General features: G+C 53.6%; 2 long non-coding RNA genes across 9 annotated transcripts; one reads left to right on the top strand and one right to left on the bottom strand.

The window, feature by feature from the left end:
• Window positions 1-271: 271 nt before the first annotated feature.
• LOC108409520 (uncharacterized) lies at window positions 272-15,861 on the bottom strand. Of its 8 annotated transcripts, none has more exons than XR_012122937.1 (5): window positions 15,709-15,861; window positions 14,739-14,824; window positions 2,513-4,682; window positions 1,906-1,998; window positions 274-1,642 (listed from the first exon to the last, which is right to left on the bottom strand). It is a non-coding gene; the product is annotated as an uncharacterized lncRNA (long non-coding RNA). The 8 variants fall into 8 exon arrangements; XR_005060498.2 differs by having other exon boundaries at window positions 275-1,642; window positions 3,167-4,682; XR_005060492.2 differs by having other exon boundaries at window positions 272-1,657; window positions 1,906-4,682.
• LOC140844510 (uncharacterized) lies at window positions 10,659-20,117 on the top strand. Its single transcript, XR_012122942.1, has 3 exons — window positions 10,659-12,358; window positions 18,064-18,620; window positions 19,132-20,117. It is a non-coding gene; the product is annotated as an uncharacterized lncRNA (long non-coding RNA).
• Window positions 20,118-20,306: the final 189 nt, after the last annotated feature.

Below are 20,306 nucleotides of genomic sequence, written 5' to 3'. Positions count from 1 at the left end.
CAGGGTGTTCTGATAAACTGCTCCAGAGCCCCTTTTGTTTGGGACCATCTGACATATTTTTTTACAATAAGGGGGGATGCAGAAAAACACTTCTGTCAGTCAATACATCAGGGCTGTGTTGTAAAACAACAGACAAGGAATACTCAGACGCCATGTATGTGTGCAAGTAACCACTAGGATTGCTAATTATTTTCCTAGAGGATTCTACTAGGGACACAAGAACCAGACCAGTTTATCTCCTTTGGAGCATTCCAGGCTGGTTTTCCACTGGTCCTGGGTGGGCAGCAAGGGGCTGTGAGTCTTGAGACACAGGCAGGAATGGCTGCAGGGCATCCTCCCAGGAAAGCAGGAGCTGACCTGGCTGACTCGGGCCTCTGCAGCCCGCAAAGCCCTTTGCCTGTGGGACCACCATGGGGGACCACAAAATTTCCCTGTATTTCACAATTCCAGCTGGGCCTAGCTCTCTGCACCCATTTGCAGCCTTAGCAGGCAGAACAATGTGGCTGCGCTCAGCCACCTCTAAGCCCGGACACCTCCCTCAGCAGGAGGGCCTGGTGGGGCCAGAGCCAGAGGCCTGAGAGGCACCGCAGGCGGCCGTTACTCAAGGAAGCGGGGGCGCAGCCCTGGGACTTACGTGTAATGCACATGTGCACTCTCATTTACACAGATATGCAAGATCACGTCTTTTTCAGATGGGAAGATACGCACATAGTCACTTGTAAAAGCAGCGATGCACCCTTTAATATCCAATGTGCCCTCCACCCTTCTCACACACATACTAGGAAGTCCTATGAAACCACACACCTTCTACCCTCCCTCCTGCAGGGTGGGCTCCTCCCAGAAAGCAGTCCAGCCAGGGCCCTGGGCTGGGGGAGTAACTGGCACTATTTGCATTTTCCCAACGAAGGGAGTGGCACTATTTCCCAAACAGGTCCCACAGAATGTCAGCCTGACACCCCTAGATTTCACTGAGCTCCTCCGAGGAGACATTGCCTTCCCTCTGTGCTGTCCCAACCCATCTAATTCAATCATGCTGGTTCTTTGCTCCAGCCCGTCTAACTAGGTCCTTGGTCCCTGGACACAGTATAACCCAGGTGCCCTCACCCACCTCCAGAGAGGAGCCACACCACTCTTATCTCTCTGGTGTCTTCCCAGCCCCTGCCCATAATCACCTCCTCCGAGAAGTCTCCTCTGATGAAATATTTTTTTCTACATGGCAAGGCTCTTCACCACTCAGGTAGAAAATTGCCTTGTGTTTATGGCTTGCTGTCCATGTCTGTGTCAGTCTGACTCATGAGAGGGCTATCTCCCCTGTTAGGTGGGGGTCCCCTGATCCTCCAAACAGCATCCTGCCCCTCCAGGCTCCTGTAGAATCCTGTCCTGGGTGTGGACTCAGGAGAGGGAATCCACTGCCTGGACGACACGATTTCCAAGAACTCTGCTCCAGTTTGCAGAGGACCCTGATGGAGTCCAGGGCCCTTGGGAAACGGGAGCGGTGACATGGGGCTGGAGCCATCTGGGTTCTCAGAATTAAGAGCTTTTCCCAGAAACGACTATAATTATCCACAGGGCCTCCATGGAGAGCAGTTCTTCATCTGGTTTCCAAGGTGGGAGATGCTTCACGCTCACTTCCTTGAATTCCCTAAGGAAAGTCATCCTATGACATGGAACAGAGCCGGCAAGGTGAGAAGTACACTCAGACAGAGGCTCCGAGGTCAGGAGTCAGGAGGGAGAAAGGAAGAGGGAAGGAGTGGGAACCGTGGGGTGGGGTCAAGATAACAGAAAGCAAGCGTGTTGGCGAGAAAAGGGAATATGAGAAGAGAAACCAAAGGGGAGAAAGATAAAGGCTGACCAAAAAAAAGAGCTATGACAGAATTAGAAAATAGATGATCCAGAAACGCATACCCAGGCAAGGACGGAACGCTACCATCTCCATCAGGAGCTCAGGAGCCTTCTCAGGAATCGGGGTATCCGTGGTTGGGGCTGGGATGATAGCACCTGCCATGGACCAGTGGCATTCTATTAGATGGATTAACTGTACAACACCCCTATGAGGTAGGCACCATTAAGCATGACCTTTTATAGCTCCAGGAACCCCCAGTTAGAGAGAGGGGACGCAACATCCCCCAGGTCACATGGCTGATAAGTGTCAGAGCTGATGTTCAAATCCATGTTTGATTTCAAAGCTTGCCCACTTTACATCCTGTGTCCCCAGTTGTTCTCCAGCTAGGCAAGCGCTCTGACCTAGGCTGATTTTTTTCCCAGCATTGCAACAAACATTAATGAAGTGCCTGCTGTATGCCCAGCACCACCATACCACCATAGAAGACATCTCTACCCCACAGTTTACCATCTGGCTGGGGTTATCAGATATCCTCTGATGTTTGATGGCTTGGCCTTGAATCTCCAGGTAGAAGGGGTCCCCCTAAAATGGAAATAGCTGTCCCTTTGCTCCAGTTATACCCAAGTGACTGACAGGGCCAGAGGGGATTTCAGCCTCTTCCTTAGTCACCTGATCCGCATCAGCAACACCCAGAGATGGAAAATTTCTTATGGAGATTCTTGGTCTGCTCTAAGTCCCCAGTCCTTAAAAGGGCATCTGTCTTGGGAAGATGGGAATCAACAAAGAGAAAAGGGTGGTCAAAAGGTTGTTTGGAGTCTGTGCTTCTCTCCAAAAGGCTCACTTTCCCCCACAGGTGACAGATGTCTCTCTCCTTGCTGACCACTTAGAGGGTGGGGCAGGGAGGTGGCGGGAGCTAGAAGGATCTGGGCAAAGAAGACGACTCTGGGGCAACTTCAGGAGCACTGCAGGGCCCCTGCCCAGAGCAGAGGACGCGAGCCAGGGCTCCCTCCTCACGCACAGTCGGGACTTGTTTGGAAGGAGCAGCCTCCCTTAACCAAGCTTCAGGAAGGGCACAGAGCAGGACGGGGCCTGGGATGTGCTGGGGTCTCGGGAATTCCTTTCTCAGCACCTTGAACTTAGACTAGAACATCACCAGCTTGCATGGCTAGAGGCTGGGGGAAGGATTCAATGAACTCTCAAGGTCACTAAACAAAATTGTGCTTTGAACTGTTCAGACATCCAGAAGGATATAAAGAAGCAGGTCATGACACACAAAGCCCTGCCCCGCTTGGCGACCCCCCTCCCAGGTTTGGTGTTTACCACCTTCCAGGGCACTCTCCACCCTGGCACTCCTGCCTCTCCCATGGGCAGCAGGCCAGAGAGGTCCTTCGGCCGGCCTTTGGCATTAGGACTCCATTTGTCCAGGGCTGCCTCATGGGGCTCCTCCTCCTGGCCCGCTTCGCTCTCGCTTCCCAGGTGGCTGAGCAGACAATCAATATTTATGTGACTCCGCCAGGCCTGCCGGACAGAGGGTGGCCCGGCAGACAGAGGCAGAGTCACCATCTGCAACATGAGAGGATTTTAATTCAGACACAGAACAGGTGACCCAGGCGCCTGGCGCCTCAGGCTGAGCTGAGGTCAGCAGGAGCTGGGACCAGCCAGGCCCTGGGGTGCCAGGGCCCAGGAGGTCTGATGTGCCTCCATGTCGGCCCTGACATCTCCTCTGCTGGAAGTGTCCAGCTCCTGTTTACTCTGGTGGTAGGCAGGGCAAAACCCCTGGCTGAGCTGAAGAGGGAATAATAGTCAGTTTATTCCCCACTGCGGCTCAGGGCAACACAGCTGCCCGGCTAGAGGGAGTCTGGAGGGGGCTCCCTCGTGCCCCAGGGCCCCAGTCTGCCCACTGGCTGCCCTCTCCTCTCCGGCTCTCACACATTGCTCTCCTGAAGGACGCCCTGCTCCCCAGCATTCCACAGGGGTCACCCCCACCTCCTCTCAGCACAGCCTCTCCATCCGGGGCCTCCTCCCTGGGCTCTGCCCTCCTCAGGAAGCCATTCTTAGTGAAGCTGTCTTGGCTCTGAGCGCTCAGCCCTGTGGTCCTTCAGTTGTCACATAATCGACAGCATGGTGGTAATTTCCTCTTGTGAAAATACAGCCTTGGCTGCTATGGATGATCTTCCCTGCTTCTACAAGCTTCTAGAGAGCAGGGACCATGGCGAAGCATCCTGGGCATCCTTCACAACCATTTTCCCAAGTGGCTCCTTGCGTGTTTGTTGAATGACTGAGTGATCTCTGTCCCTACATCTACCTGAGGGTTTCTCAGGGATGGGGCCACCCATGTCTTATCTGTTCTTGGAATTGCTCAGCGGAACCAGTAAAGGGATACCTATCCATAATTTTTGAGTGAGTAGAGAAAAAAAGCAGAAAAGTCTCTCAGCCTTTCTTCCCCATACGCTGCTTACCTTCCCACCCCAACAGCAGGAAAACCACCTGTTACAGTCTCATCACACTCCTTTGAAATCCCTGGCTGATCACATTTTGTTTGATGGGCCTGATTTGAGGGTTTGTCTGTCCATTTACCAGTCTACACAAGTGTTTGAATCAAAACCATGCTGAGATGAAAAGCACGCTTCACACAGCTTCCCTGCCTCCGCATCAGCACGGCGACTTTACCATGCTCTTGATCTTCATGGGTGCGCCTCCATTCTACAGATGAGGAAACTGAGGCTTAGAGAGAGGGCGCGCGGGATCAGGAGCTCACAGGTTAGACTCAGGTCTTCTGGCTCCAGGTTACGGTTCGCCGTGACACCTGGCTGCCTCTCTCCCTCTCTGATGCAGGCTCCTTGCAAAAAGAAGACAGAGATGGCTTTCAAGCGCAGGCAAGGCTGAGTTGCTCTCAGGGTTTCTGGCCCGCCAGAGACTTCTCGTGGAGCCTGGCAGCTGCTGATGGAACCCAGCTCTGGCAGGCCAGAGGGCGCTGCTGCTGGGCCAGCGCTCCCAGCTGAGGAGCGCCACGCTCCCCCCAACCCACAGCAACCCCAGAGACCATCAGTCAGCACAGATACACTCAGGGAGGCCCTGAGGCCTTAAGAGTCCGCAAGGAGCCCCTACTCTTGACCAGATGTGAGCAGCGCCCAGGCCCTCCTTCCCTGGGCTTCTTCCAGGGCCCACAGTGGTCACAGCGGCCACATGCTGAGCATTTAGCATGGGAAGGCCCTCTAACCCCATGCCTGCACCATCTGCATCGCCCCACTAGAAGGACCCGTAAGGAACGAGAATCCCTGTTCACACTGGAGTCACCTGGGACTCCACAAGGTCAAGTCACTTTGTGGGAAGGCTTGTTGCTGGTGTCGGCACGCAGGTCCACATCTCAGTCTTTCTGAAGTCAAACCGACAGCCTCTCCACTATACTACCACCGACAAACTGTCATCTCCACCTTTCTGCTCATTAACACTGCACCACACCTAGGCCCGCAATATTCATTTTTAATTTTATTTCTTTATTTTGAATAGGACATATACTCAAAAAGCCCAAAACTCATACACTGCAGAAGAGTACACCATGAAAAGTCTTCCCCCCACCCTTGATCTCCAAACATACAGCTACTCTTTCCAGAAGCAACCGCTCTTACCTGTTTCCTGTATCTCCTTCCATATGCACATTATGCGAAAGGAATAATTACGGGTAAACATTATGTCCCCCACCCTTTTTAAACAAATGACAAGATATTTTACACATTGCTCTGTGCTTGCATTTTTTTTTACTAAACAGTATGTTCTGGGAATTATTCCATAATCATACGTAAAGTATTCTCATTTTTCTTGGTGACGGCCAAGTCTTCCATTGTCTACAAATCCATTTAACCAGTCCTCTTTCATGGACATGTAAGTGGTTTCCAATCTTTTGCTATGAAAAAGAATGTTACATGAGAACCTTTATATATATAATGCCCTTGCCCATGTGCAAGACATCTGTGGGATAAAGTCTTAGATGTGAAAGTGCTGAGTAAATAGGCTCTGGAATGAAACACTCCCAATGGGAAGCAGAAGAGAATGCCAAGTGTAGATGATAACTTTCATCCCGGTCTGTCACTTCCAGCTGTGTGACTTCCAGCAGGAATGCAGCCGCAGTAGTCTCTTAAAGTATTTGCTTCCTTATATGGTAGCTCTGAGGGTTCAAGGAAGGGATGTCATGTATATAAAGCGCCCAGCAAGATGAGACGGGGCAACGACCATGTGCCCTGTTTACTGGTCCCGGGAGGGAGTTTCTCCCCCTGACCTGTCCCCCTCTCACCCTCTGCATCCCTGGCTTCTCTCCATGTCTGTGCTCCCAAGGCCTCTTTACACCACCTGCCTGATCACGCCGGTTCTTTCTGGGGTTCATGCCTCCTGCCCACCAAAGAATGAGCTCCTGGAAGACAAAGACCCTCTTACTCATTTCTGAAACACCCTCCCCACCTATCAGAGGTCCTGGTACATAGTAGATGCTTGGTAAAGGTCTGTGAAATGAAATCAGCTCTGGAAAGTATTCCTCACAGCTCCTACTAAGTTTGCTTAGCACTTTAGCAAAGAGGAGCCTGGGTCACGTCCAGCCAGCAGGCTGAGGAGGCCGCCAGCCTCCCTCTTGCCCTCTGAGATCTGGTCATCAGGAAAGGTTCTCAAATGTGCCATATTAAAAACCCAGCTTCTGCATCACCACTGCCCCCCATGCACAGCCACCCCCACAGCCCAGAGCCTGGTAGAAAGCATTCAGACAGTCTGCCTCTGGGGAGAGGTGGAGACTACTGCCTGGCCTCCATCCATCCCTTCCTGCGCGTGTCCCCAGCTTGGACTGCGCACCTCCAGGGAGTTCATCACTAGGGACTGTTGCCCAGAGAGCGCAGGGAGGTGGGCGGAAATCATTTCGGTTTCTCTCTGGGAGCATAAATGCTTTTTTAATTGCTGTCAAAGGCAGCTCCTCAGGAATGCATTATTGATAGCAATTGAAATGAGAGAAAGAGAGGTGGGGGGAGGCACTCCCCCCTTTGCTGGCTCGCTGCCTCCCTCCCCAACCCCCCACCCACCTTCTTCCCACCCCCACTGCACTTGTGGCCTGAGACCTCCCACTGCTGGCGCTGCCTGCCCCCCACATCCCCTTACCCCACTTGTTTCCCCCGCTCTTCTCCTGTACCCCTATTTCTCCATGCTCCCGCCGGTCTCTTTTCCTGCCTGGCCCCGGCTCTACGCCCCACCCCACCCCACCTCTTCCCAGCTCTCTGGTCTCCAGGCCGACCTAAGGATTTTTCTTACCTGGCTTTGGCATCTTTTGGCGCTCCACCTGTGTCCTAACTCCCCACCTGCGGCCATTGCTGTGTCCCCTCCTCCCTTCCTCCTGTCCCAGCCCCCACCCGCCCTTGCCCACCATATTCCAACTCTTTCTTAGGCCCTCATTCTCTCCCTTTCTGCTTGGTATCATTTTATTGTGGTCTGGGATCCGCAGCGATTTTCTCTGCAACCGGGCAAGTGCCCGGGCTACCCAGGTGGTGTTTCCTGACCCCCAAACCTGGGATGATTTTAATTTCCATCTTCCTCTTGTACCCAGGGTTCTATCCATTCCCCCAAATCCCCAGCCCTCATCCTCAGTTTGTGCCAGTGAGTCACATGAACTCCATGTGTCCCAGTGGCTGTTTGGGACCAGCCCCAGCAGAGTCCAGGTAAGCTGCCTTTGAGGATGCCAGGCCAGGCTCCTTCCTTCACTCAGCGGGTGTCTCCCGTCCTCACCCACCCGCGGGTTCTCCCTGCAGTAGGACTGAGATCACCCCCTCCTTTTCCTGGAGGCTCTGGTGTGGGCTTGGCCCAGGCACCTCTTGTGCCTTTAAGAAAGCACAGTCTCCAGGCACCACCAGCTGGGGAGGGGAGCAAAGATGGCTGTCCTTGCAGCGCCCCTCCAAGCGAGCTAGTAAATGATGACTGAGCTTCCCGCAGGGGCCGGCACCATTCTGCTCTCCCGGAGCCTGGGACAAGGGTGACAAGGCTTGTTTGCCCCCTTCCCCCTGTGTGCTCACTCCAGTAAGAGAACCTGCCTCTTCTCTCCTCAGATGAGATGAGGAGAGAGTTCCCTACCCTGCTCCCCACCCTACCCAGCTGTCCCTCCAGCAGGCTCTCCATGTGCCTGCCCCACAGTGCCACGCATAAATGTTTACTGTGCCGCTGACTTAGAGACACAAATCACACCCATCCCTCCTCCAGCTCCAAACCCACCTTTCCTCCCACGGAGCCAGGGACCTTGGTCAGCGCCTCAGCCACATCCCAGGGGGACAGAGCAGGGGACTCAAAAGTAGTTGCAGTGAATGCAAATCTGTCACAGGTGATGTTAGCCTGGTTTTAGGCTTTGGACCAGAATGCAGTAGACTTTCCCAGGCCTCTCTGACAGCCGGCCGGGTCCTGCTTCTCCTCCCCTGCGCTGGGGCCTCAGCACCCCCGTCTCCTCCCAGGGCTGCCCCCCCTCTGGACACCCACGTCCCACCAGTCCAGCCAGCTCACAGCAGCAGCCTTCTGCTCACTGCGTCAGACTCTTCTGACTTGTTCCACCGCAGGGCTCCAGCCTTCCGGTCACCTCCACTGCCCTGAAGTGTCTCTGAAGCCGCACATGCTACCCCACAACCCCCTCCACGCGTCCAGGCCATCCTAGAGTCCTGAGCTACCTACCCGCAGGGCACACACCCCCCCCACGCCCCCATTAGAAGGGAGCACTGCCCTGCCCCCACCCAAGGCCGCAGGCAAACTGGCTGGGACCCTGGTCTGCCTGGGGGTTCCACTGATGCCAAGCCTAATGAAGACGTGGGGAAACAGGCAGGGTCTGGGGAGGCGTGCTGTCTCTAATCATCACTGCAGCGGCCAGTTACCAAGGGCCTTCTGAAGGTGGCCAGACCAGGGGTGACCTCTGTGTCACCCCGTGCCCCACCCCACTCCCAAACTAGCCCCCCTCACCACAAACAGCGCTCCTGGGACCTGCCGCCAACCCAGGGCGCTTGGCAGTTCTCTGCCTTTCCTGCTTCCTCTTCGTCTCTTGTCCGCACCTCTTAGTATTTTCTCCCCATTTCTTCACCTCTTTTGTGCCTCTCCCTTCCACTATTTCCCTCTCCCTCAGACCACCGCACCCCCTTTCTTCCGCCCTTCCCTCTCCTCCCCCCATGCTTTCTCCTTTCCTCTCCCAAGTCCCCCTTCTCACCCCCAAATCCAGACCACCGCCCACCCTGCCCCTGCCTTGAGCTCAGAGCTGGGGTTAGAAAGCTGCTGCTGGGCCTGGCATCTAGTCTGGATGGGTCTGTCAGTGTTTTCACAGAGGCTCAGCGGGCATACATTTATGACTGAGCTGTTTCCTTTCCTCGGTGGCACCAGGCCCTGGGCTGAGTGTAGCCAGGGAGGTGCCTCCTGGGACACAAGAGCATTCTCCCCAGAGGCGGGCAAGCTAAGCTCTCCTCAAGAGAAAAAGAACTGCTGGTTCATTCGGAGGGAACCAGGGTTCAGGCAACCAGGCAAGTTAGGCCTCTGTCGTGGGCTAGGACCTTCTGGAGCCCAAGGGTAGAGGCTCCCTAACCAGGGGCGGAGCAAGCAGTTGTTTTATAATGGGACCTGAGGAGCTTTGCAAAACCCGTCCCCAGAGTATCTCTTCAGCCTGCCATGGTCTCTGTAATCCCCAGCTACTCCCTTGTATTAAGCCAATACCTATAAAAACCATATCCAATATTTCAGGGACACTACTCTTAACTATGTGGTTTGAATACATCACGGCTTTTGATCTTCACAATTGCAAAATCAGGATAGACTACTCGGATGTTGACATAGCCTGCCTGAGGGAAGAACCCAGGTAGTAAGTGGTAAAGCTTGAACGTGAACACAGGTCTTTCCTCTCTGACAGCTGTGGTCCCTTCGCTGCAGTGAACTCCTGCCGCCTGCTTCCCGGGCATCAGCCACCAGGATCCAGAGCCAGAAAGCCAGGAGCCCGAGTGTGGGATCAGAGACCCGGCTAAGGTCCTGGGCAATCCCGCGGGTTGTTCTTCCTTCACCTGCCCGAGTTCCACAGAGGACTGTCGTAAGAGTTCAAGGAGATAGTGTTCTAAGTGCTTGACATGTGGTAGGTGTTCAAAAAAGAATCTCACCAAGATGTTAACATAGAGCACAGACCCCTGGAGGCATGGGACACCCGACCATCCCGTTTCAGGGGAGGGGCTAACAACCTTCTGGAGAGGGGTGGAGTATGGCAGGGTGGGATGGGCTGCAGAACTGGTTAGCATCTAGCAGGGGCACGAGGGCATCAGCGGGGAGATGGCTCAAATGCCAACTACTGGGTAGACCCTGCTGTGGGCCCAGAACCTCATGGTGTCTGAACACCCTTCTCATCTATCCATCGATTTACTCCTAAGGTTGGGGGGTGTCTTAGAGTGAGAGACAAGGACAGCATCATGATCCCCATTTTACAGACACAGAAACCAAGATCCAGAAAGGGGAGTAATCTGCTCAAGGTCACAGCTAATGATTGCACCCACCCACCCACAACTTCATCAGATACTCAGTGAGCGCCTGGTACATACAGATGCCAGGTCACACCTTGGGCATACTCAGAGATAGCTGGAACCAGACCCCGGGGCAGGGGCGCCCAGTCCCATGAGTTCTATGCTAAGATCACCATGTAGCTTTCAGGCCAGGATCACTGGTTCAACTGACGGTCAGTGTTAGTCAAGCCCAAGTAAGGAGCAGAGACACAGCCCTCCACGGATGGTCTCCAGCCCTTTGGCCCTGCCCCCTCCGACTGGAAGGGGCCTCCTGCAATGTTTCTCTGAAAGGTGGGCAAAGAGCAATCAAGGGAACCAGAGCCAGGAGATTATTGGGTCCCACCAGGTTCTTCACTTTCTAAGCCCAACTGCAAAGGCCATATCTACTGTCCTGTGGGAAGATGGCTGTTCCCCTGGGCTTGGGGCCCAGGAGGCCTGACATTGTCTGAGCAGGGATTCCAAAACTTCAAGTCACCAGAGGACAGGTGAATAGAGATGTTCCATTCCATCCATTCCCCCACTTTTCTGGGACAAAGGAAGTTACTTCCCCGTTTCTCTGCCAGTGCCACACTGACATCTGCCCCCTGGGCATGGGATGATGATGGGCTAAGGGGCAGGGGCCAGGGGGAGTCATTCCAGGGTTGTAAAGAGGGCGGGGCATGGGGAGGGTGTTATCTGAGTACCGTGCAATTTCCCCAACTCTCTTCCCTGCGGCCAGGCGGTCACACTCGCTGGACGCCTGAAAGACAAACGCTGAAGCCACAGCTTTTCCTCTTTCTCTTCACGCGATCCTGCGGCCGCCTGCCGCCACCAACCCCGAGCACTCCTGTCTCTGCTCTTTGCGGTTCCCTTTTTCATTTGCTTCCTTGTTCTTGTGGCTCCTGGTCTTAGAATCAGGAAACCTCATTTTGAATTCCAGCTCTGTCATTTGGAGTGGAATGACCACATATGGCCCTACATGCTTTGAGCCTCAGTTTCTTCATCTGTAAAATAAGTATAATGATACCCCATTGCCATGAGGATCGGATGACATAATGGATGGGAAGCAGTTTGGTAAACTGTAATCGGCCACACCTGCTTGCAGGCTTGCCATTAATGCCCTGGGCTTCCTGGACACCCAAGAAAGAAGAGCTGGGGGAAGCAGCCGGACTCCAGGGCAGAGTTCGGGGCCATGAATTTGAGCCCTAACTCAGCCCTCTGGCTCTCCACGCAACCGTGGGAAAGCCCGTAACTTCTGAGCCTCGGTTTCCCCATCAGTAAAAGAGTCATGAGACGCTTTTGCCCCCTCCAGCCAAGGAGAGGAGTTGCTCGTAAACAGTGATTGCTCACCCTGTCTGTGAGAGATGCTTCTGAGTGCACCCCCGCCAATTACAGTTTATTGAGCACACATGATGTGGTCTCGCCGGCTGGGTAAACAGACCTTTTAAAGGTGTAGGCCTTTCCCAGGAAGAGGGGCCAACCTGACACAGCCGTGTGGAGGAGCAGCCGAGGCACCGTCTCACCACACGTGCTCCTCTGCTCCTGAACTGACCTGAGCAGAAATGATCGCTGGATCTTGCCCCTGGCACAAGCCACCCTCACCCCAAGGGACCCTAAGTGACCAGAAAGGAGGAAGGAAACCCTTCCTCATCATATCTGGTGTGCTGGGCTGCCAAGAGCTGCTGATCTCTGCTTCTCAATGCCTCTTGCAACTGTCCCTCCTTCCTGCTCCTGCCATCCTCCTGGAGGTGTCGGTGGGGAAAATGGAAGCTCCTGTGGCCAGGATCCTCACCTGAACCTAAACTACTTGGTGATGTAATTGGCCTGCTGCTAGGCTACTGCTTCCACACCCGTGGGCAATAAGCTATTATTGACTAAGTCACTATATAAAGAGCTCTGCCCGGTGCTCTGGGCGGAGGCAGAGAGAAGGAGGGCTACAGACCTACAGGCTGTTGGATGCGGACATAATTCTACTGCTCGACCCACAACTGGGAGAACAAGCCAGGTAATAACCCCTTGTACCCCATGAATGTTCCATTGTCATTCCTCAGTCTCACTGAATCCACAGTGAACTTGCCCAGGGCTGAAACCCATTGGCAGGATAGTGTCCCTGGGTGGCAAAGTCGCAGTAACCTCCTAACTGGCCCCCGTGCTGTGGTGCGGCTTTCTTCTCCCGTCCATCCCGCTTACTGCTGTTGGATCGACCTTCCTAAAATACTCCTGTGGTCTCTCAGTTTCCGCTTGGCACCTTCACTGATTCCTTATAGCCTGAAGGATAAACTTCAAGCTGGATGCAGTGTGACCCAGAGGGGAAATCAACTTCAGAATCGAGAGCCTCCTGCCTCTGCCCTTGATGGGCAGGTGAGCTCAGCTCCCCTGAGCGCCAGTGTTCTCAGCTGCCAAATGAGACCATTAGAATCGATACTCCACTACTGTGATTAAACTTTAAAATCTCGGAAAGCTATTCAGTGTACGTCAACCCCCCTCTGCTTTTCGTGCTGACACCTGCCTCCACAGCAAGGGGCACAGGCACCTAACTGCGGCCCCAGCCGGAATTCCGGGGCACTAGCCCTACAGCCTGGAGGGCTCTGCAAAAGGTGAAGGTTTTGAGGGTAATAAACAGGCTCCTGACCCCCCAGGCATAAGGCTTCAAACAAAAAGGGAAGGTGAAATCTACTCCAAGTACTGGGAGGGTGGAGAGCGCCAGGAAGGCGGAGAACTTGCCCTGAAATACAACACAGGTTCCTGATGTATAAGAAAGACTTTTTTAGGTAACTGAGTGTATCATTTAAGTGGCTGTGGATCAGCCCCTAGGAACCTGGTCCACTTCCTTCAGAGAAAAGATTGTAAAACCAATAAAAACCAGGCACTAGCTGCCGGGCTCCTGCTCTGGTAGCCAGGGGCCGTGAGGAGCCACGGACGACGCAGAGCCTTGGGTGGGGCACAGCATCAGTGTGACTTCATGGCCAAGTTACCAAAACCTGCAGGGTCCGTCAAAAAAGAGGATGAGTCACCAGGACCTACAGGAAAGAGGGGCCGCGTAGGGTGGGGTGCGCAGCAGGCCATGGTGAGGAGAGCAGGCTGAGGACACACGACAAGCTGGCTACCTGACAAAGCCCTGGGCCTTACGCTCTGAGAACCTCAGCTTCTTTATCTGAAACGGAAGACAATCTAAATGCTGATTTCATAGCGTGTTTGGGGGATTCAGTGAGTTCATCTGTGTGTAAAGGGCTTTAGCAGTAAATGTTACTTTGATAGCTGGGTTCTTGATTTTCTCTAGGTTGGAGAAAGAAGGGTCCTATCCTCTCCTCCTCTCCCGCTCTCCCAACAAGAACCTTCGGCTCCAGTTAGCCTAACCTCAACCTCAGTATTCTCCAGAGCAATGATCCCCCCCACCGAGGCCTTCTGGCCCTGGTTCCAGGTGCTCCCTGGGAGGCCAGACCAGCTGGTCTACATCCTTGAAAGCACCAAGACCTACCTCCCACCTGGTGACCTTGCCCTGACAGTCCCAGCACCCCGTCACCCCACAAGCCCCAGGGTCCCCAGCGGCAATCACAGACCACTCCTGGACAGCTTCGTGTCACTCACACCTGGTCTTGTCACGTTGTGGGTTAGCGCTCCATGGTGTCAGTGTTCACACCTGACTCTGCCACAGCTTTTCCCTGACTCCTCGGGCAGCTGTGACTAAGCGAGGCCCGTATGTGCTGCTGAAGCCGTTCTGAATGAGTGAGCAAGCCAAGTTCTGAGCATTAGACTGATGGGCTCGGGGTCTAGGGCCCGGGCTGCATGACTGTCAGAGTCCAGGCCACCTGCTGCTCTGCATTGCTGGTCAGTCAGGGAGGGGACAGTGGGAGTGAATGAGCCTTGCACCGCCTCAGCCAGAACAAAGGCATATGCCCAGCAGAGAGGGCCCACAGGCTTTCCATGAAGCTTATCTAGTTCAAAGCGACTGGGACCTGGTAGGAAAGGAAATAACCAAATGCATCCAGACTGAGACAGCAGTGCAGACCCTGCTGTACAGGCTAAGCTGGGGAAAACCTCGGAAATCCAGGCCAAGTGAACGTATGTCTCTGCTAATGTGAAAACAGTTGGGGCTGGGTATCTAATCACTGTAATAGGGCATAACCACCAATACTCCAAGAGACAGCCACTTGTCTGGAGTCCAGTCCAGGGACAGTTGGCCTTTGGGAGAGCAGTTCGAAAGCAGGACCCCAGCCAAAGCAGCAGGCAGCCTTGGGGAGGCACAGTGGACTACGCCACTGCCAAGCCAAAGACCGCAAAGCCCCAGGCCCCTGCCTGATTGGAAAGGACTCTCAGAGGGGACACAGGAGCCTGGCAGGTGTGGCCATCTTATTAGTGCAAGGCTGGAACATTCTTCAGCTTACCTCCTCGGGCATTTGCTAGTAGCATGATCTTCCTCTCATCTAAGCACAGAATCTCCAGATGAAGAAGAGGAGGCCGCAGAGGAAGGCTGTGGAGGTAATTAATACAAGTCCTGCTTCTCCCAGTGGCGATTCAAAAACGGGATGGCCAGAAGCCAAGAAGGGTGCAGGAGCCAGGGAAGGCAGAGGGTGGAAACAAACAGTAGCGACTGACCTTTCTATAGCAATGCACCCAAGAGTGGGGCCTGTCAGTCTGATGAACTATAGCAATGTCTTGTCTTGTTGGTAGGAAAATCCCCTAAAGTTGTGACCTGCCTAAAATGTGACCTTTAAATTTGATACCGATACCTGCTAAACACAGATCCCTTTGCTCTTCTGGGTAAAAACACCCCCAGCTGATTCTCAGGATGGTAGGGGCCTTGGATTCAAGGGGATAGGAGCCAGACAGCCAGGTATTCCAAGGTTTTGAAGCAAAAATATAGTTAAGCTCTGCCTCAGGAATCAGAAGGTGCAGAGGAAATAATTCAGGAGGACTTACAATTGCCCTTTGACCCACTGCTACCCCCCTTCCCCGTCACCCAGCCTTAGTAGCCTAACATCGGTAGGGCGTTCCTGGGATTCCATGCATCCTGGGGCCACAGCAAACCAAGGGCCCCAAAGGCACACACCTTTGTTTCTGGGTCCCTCCGTGGCCTCGCCTGCCCTATGGGGACAGTGCTGTCTGGAAGCTTGCCCTCCTTCCCTCATCTACACCCTCTAACTTGCCCTGAGAAAATCAGGTCACACCAGACTCCAGGGACAACATGGAAGGGGAGTAAACAAAGGTCAATATGCAGCAGGAAATGCAGGGAGGAAAGGAAATTCTTTCCTGTTCTTTGAGGCTAGTGGGAAGAGGCAAAAAAATTTTTAAGTGAATATGGGCCTCAGCTCCAGTATTAGGCAATATCTTCCATTGTAATGAAAAGACACCCACCTCTACCTGGCGTGAGCTGAATCGGTGCGCGTATCAGGCCTGGGTGCGTGGTCAGGACTGGTGTCTCTCCAGCATGTAGCTGGGCCCTCCTCTGTGTTGGCCCCACTCTGGCAGGCACTGGCAAGCTGGCCCCAGCAACGCCAGCTGTTAACCCTGCCAGCTTCAATTCTACTGGAAGGAGTTTTGGCCAAAGTCCCAGATCTGAGTCTTATTGCCTGGTTCGAGTTACAACGCCCACTCTTGGAGTCCGGAGTAGAGTCAGCTGTTCCCAAACGGCAAGAATTGCCAATAGGGAAACAGTGATTTTTCTAAGAAAAATCAAAATGCTGTTACTGGAAGCAGACAAAGCAACAGCTGACCACCACAGACCCCATCATCAATCAGTGGGTCACGTTCCTTAATATGCAGACATCCAATGAACCACCACAGTAGGTCTCCGGGTTAGGTGCAGCATTTAAACCCACAGATGGCACGAGGAGCTTCTGACCAGCTCCTGGCTCCCTAAGCTCCTGAGTCAGTCCTACCCACCCTTGTCTCTTCAGTCTTACAACGGAGCCTGACACGAGCCGGTGCCTTTGACTTGAAGTACCTCCAAGGCTTTTAGAAAAACTGAGTTTGAGACAAATGAAGAAGGTTCAGCAAAAATTTCACATATGCTGAGTGTCCAAAAGAGGAAGAACCCCCCCGGAAAATTCTAGTTTTCATGATTCAGGGAATCTGATGAGTTCAGACTGAGATGGCTGTGATGAATACCAAGAAAACTTTGGTGCCTAGACTGTAAAGGTTTTGCTTCCTGTGTGACAGGAAGTAGGTAAGAGAGAGATCCTTGGCCATGCACTGGGATGGAAGGATGGGAATCCAGGAGAAAGAGGGGACATGGGGCTGCAGAACCTGGTGTGTAAGGGAGTTCATGTCATCCCCTCCCGAATGCTGGAGACGGAAGACCTGCCAGTCAGCTTGTTGAGTTCATCCACCAAGATGCCAGACCCAGTAATAAACTATTTCATGAACTCCAAATTTCTGGCTAAATGTTCAGAGAGGGCAAGTGGAAGCAGAGGATAGGGATGGAGGGAAGTCAGAGGTCCATGAACTATGGATCACAAGCTTTAGAAGAGAAAATATGGGCCTTAGAGCGAGGAAACTAGATTTGTAGTGCAAGTAGCACTTGCTACGTACCAGCTGTGGACATGGGTTAAGTTACTGAACCTCTCTGATCTTCAGTCTCCTCTTCTCTAGAATTAAAATAATGAGAGTAACTCAAATTGTCATAGGCTCAAATACAATCATATAACTAAAACCCTTATCACAGTACCTGAAACTTCAGAAGTGTATGATCAGTGGTGGGTATAGACTCCACCTAAGACTTCTTATTTCAAAGGTTTTTGGGCATTTCAACACTTGTTCTGCCACAGGCAGCCTCAGAAACAGATGGGGGAGTCATTGTTCTTCCCTCCACTTCTTGGCTCAGTATCTGTGGCTTCCAAGGGCGTCAGAGACCCACGGCCCTATCTTCAGTGCTGGCAAAGCCCAATCAGCCCAAACCAGGCAGATGGCTCGTTCTGTCTCAAACACCTCCAGGTAACAGGTTTCTTGGCCTGCTTACTTCTGGAACGTTATTACTTAGGGTGCTCTTTCTTGTGACTAACTCCAAATTCTCCAGCATCAGCCACAGTTTACATCCATTCAGGTGTTCACTCATCTGTTAATTCATTCTTACTATAATAATTATGCTTGCTATTATGCTGGGCACCATGCCAGCTGTGGAAATACAAAGATGAGCAAGATGCCTGTGCCCTCAAGGAGCCTGGGGTCTAGAGTAAAGGAGGTGCATTCACAGACAATTATTGTTGTATACAGTAAGCACCCTGACAGAAGGCAGCTCTGAACACACGGGAGGCCCCGAGGGGCACCCCATCTGGGTTTGGGAGAGGAGGTTCAGGGAAGGCTTCTCGGTGGAGGTGACACCTGAGAGGTCATAAGCGACTATTGAGCAAGCAGATCTGAGTTATTTGGGGACTACTATCCCTCAGCCTTTATCACGCAAGAATTCTAACAGGTTAGTTAGTGTTGGGCTGATTATCTCATGGAGATACCATGTGCACTGGCCTGGGGTAATTACCAGGCAGGAGTTACAGTCCAATGCCTGAGATCTCAGGGTGACGGCAGCTTGGGCATTATGACCTCTTGGGCTGAATGACGCTCTTCGGTCCTGGAAGCAGGTGGCCCAGCTGGGATGCCCCACAGTGGCTACTGGTGCTCAGTGGCCAGTCCAGGAATGGAGGCCTGTGTTCACGGGGACTGGGAGTGGTGGCTCACTGGGAAAGTATGTGGAATCATCTTTTTCTCTTGTTGCAGAATCAGCCACTGCTGAATGGTGACGAGGCCCTCCTGCCAGGAATGTGGAAGGGAAGTGCCAGATGACCTCTGGAGGTCCCCTCGGGTCAGGGGAGCCCCGGCTTCAGGATCTGGCTCCCTATTTCTAACTTATCACAAAGTTCCTGGATGAAGGTGCTGCTGTTGGTCTTTCCCTCCCAGTAATTAGCCAGGTTCGTGGCACCACCGAGGAAAGGCGTGCGGTGTGTCCCACTCTGTGCTCTGAGGATGCGGGGAGCCCAGAGAGGCCCACAGGAGTGAGCAGCCCACAAAAGACCCCCAGCAGACCAAATAGAGCTCTGCAGCAATCGGCCCTGGTCAGATCAGCCACACCCCTCCACAGACTCAAGGAGGACAAGCTTTTCCTGCCCATTCACTGTTATGACCTCAACCACCGACTCCCAGGAAAACCAAGAAGACAAATGAAGCCGGAAGGGGGCATTCTGTTAAAGCAAGCCCTCTCCGTCTGTCGTTGGCCCTGGCGGACACCCTGTCCCTTGCCTGCACCTTCAGTTCCTGGAGACTGCCGAGCCTCTCAGGTAGGACTCAGGCCGCAGACGTCAGTGTGGGTGGGGGGCTGGGCAAGGCTCAGCAGGAGCCTTAAGATGCCTCGCATCTCCCTCGTGGTCCTTTCGTGTTTCTGCGTCAGAATTTTCAGTAAGAAGGCTCAGGCTAGACCTGAGGAATTTACTTGTTGCTGGCAGAGAAAGGCAGGAATGTGTAACCCAGGGAGGCATCAGAGTCTTCCAGCCAGGGTGTTTCTGAAAAGGAGGCTCACCACCTGCTGAGCCTTCTGCAGGTCTGCTTGGAGGCAGGGGTGTGGCCTGAGTGACTTACTGAGAGCACAGGGGGCCAACTCCTCCCCGGCGTCAGGCCGAGACCCCCAGACAGGCTGGGTGGTGAGCAGTGCTCACTGCTCCAGCTCCCCTTCCCTTCCCCTTCCCTTGTGGGACTGCACCCGACCTGCCTGCTCTCGCTCTCCCCGCCCCTTCCCACTTCCCAGGTCAGCACAGGGAACAGCTCTCACCTTCCCTCCCTCTTCCCCTCCAGTGAAGAGCCTTTGCAGGGGGCACAGACATGTTCACCACCCTCAGTTTCTACCTCGTGGCAACTGGTAAACTGCGATGGACACAGGCTCGCCAGACATTTAAAGCCGCTCCTTCCTTCCTGCCCCGGCCCCTCTGGGTTGGGTCTGGACACCACCCATTTCATGTGTCCCTTCTTTCTTTCATGGGGTGCAGAGGGGTAAGGGCACGGGCTCGGGGCCACAGCGACTGGAGCAGGCCCCCGCTCTGTGGCTCGTTGGCTGGCAGCCCTCTCTGAGCTCATTTCCCACCAGATCAGTGTAATGGCACCTCCTTCTCAGGCCTGCCGCAGGGGAAGGAGATCAAGCAAGGCGGCTTGTCCCTTGTTCGGCACGTAGCAGGGCTTAATAAATATCAGTTGGATGAATGACCGAGAGGTAAGTGCCTGACCTAAGCGCCTGCCCAGGCCCCAGTGGAAGGAAAGCCTTGGGTTCTCTGCGTCTGGGAGGGCCATGGAGATGGGGACACTGAAGGTGGCCAAGCCCCAAGGAGAATGGCCCAAGCCTCGCCTGCAAAGCAGATTGCCTGCTAGGTTTCTGTGGAGGCCCAGCTCCTGGGGCTTCCCCGGGTGAGGATGTGAGGGAAGGAGGATTTCTGGAATCCAGGACCCGGTATAAGCTGGAGAACGAACCAGAGGGGCTAGAATTCAGTTCCTAGAATGGAGGCAGAGTCCCCTGCTGCCTCTCCTGCCTTGCAGCTCCTCCCAGCCAGGGCTGTTCTCCCCGGGGCTCCCCGTACTCCCCACGTTTATGAATCCTGAAGCCTAAAAGAGCAGCCTGGGGTGTGCACAACGAGAAAGCCTAGCCTTGGGCCAGCAGTCAGAGGATGTCTGTTATATTCCTGGCATACGAACTGTGAGATTTAAGCAATTCCGACAACCTGTCTGAACCTCAGTTTACCCAACTGTGAAATGGGAATAATAACTCGCACCCTATTCTCCCTACATATGGGGCTATTGCAAGGATCAAATTATATAGTCTACTTAGAAAAAGCACTTTGTACTCTGCAAAGTACTGTGCAAACACAGAAAAGCTACTGAAGGCTCTGAAACAGAACCTGTGAGACTGGACAGACTGTAAACTCTTCCTGTCTGGCATGGGGCAGGAAGGGTCCTGCCAACTTGGCTTTCCTTTCATCTTC

This window comes from Manis javanica, chromosome 11 (genome assembly GCF_040802235.1).
Source record: "Manis javanica isolate MJ-LG chromosome 11, MJ_LKY, whole genome shotgun sequence".
In the NCBI taxonomy this organism is placed as follows: Eukaryota; Metazoa; Chordata; class Mammalia; order Pholidota; family Manidae; genus Manis; species Manis javanica.
This window is presented reverse-complemented; position numbering and strand designations above follow the sequence as displayed.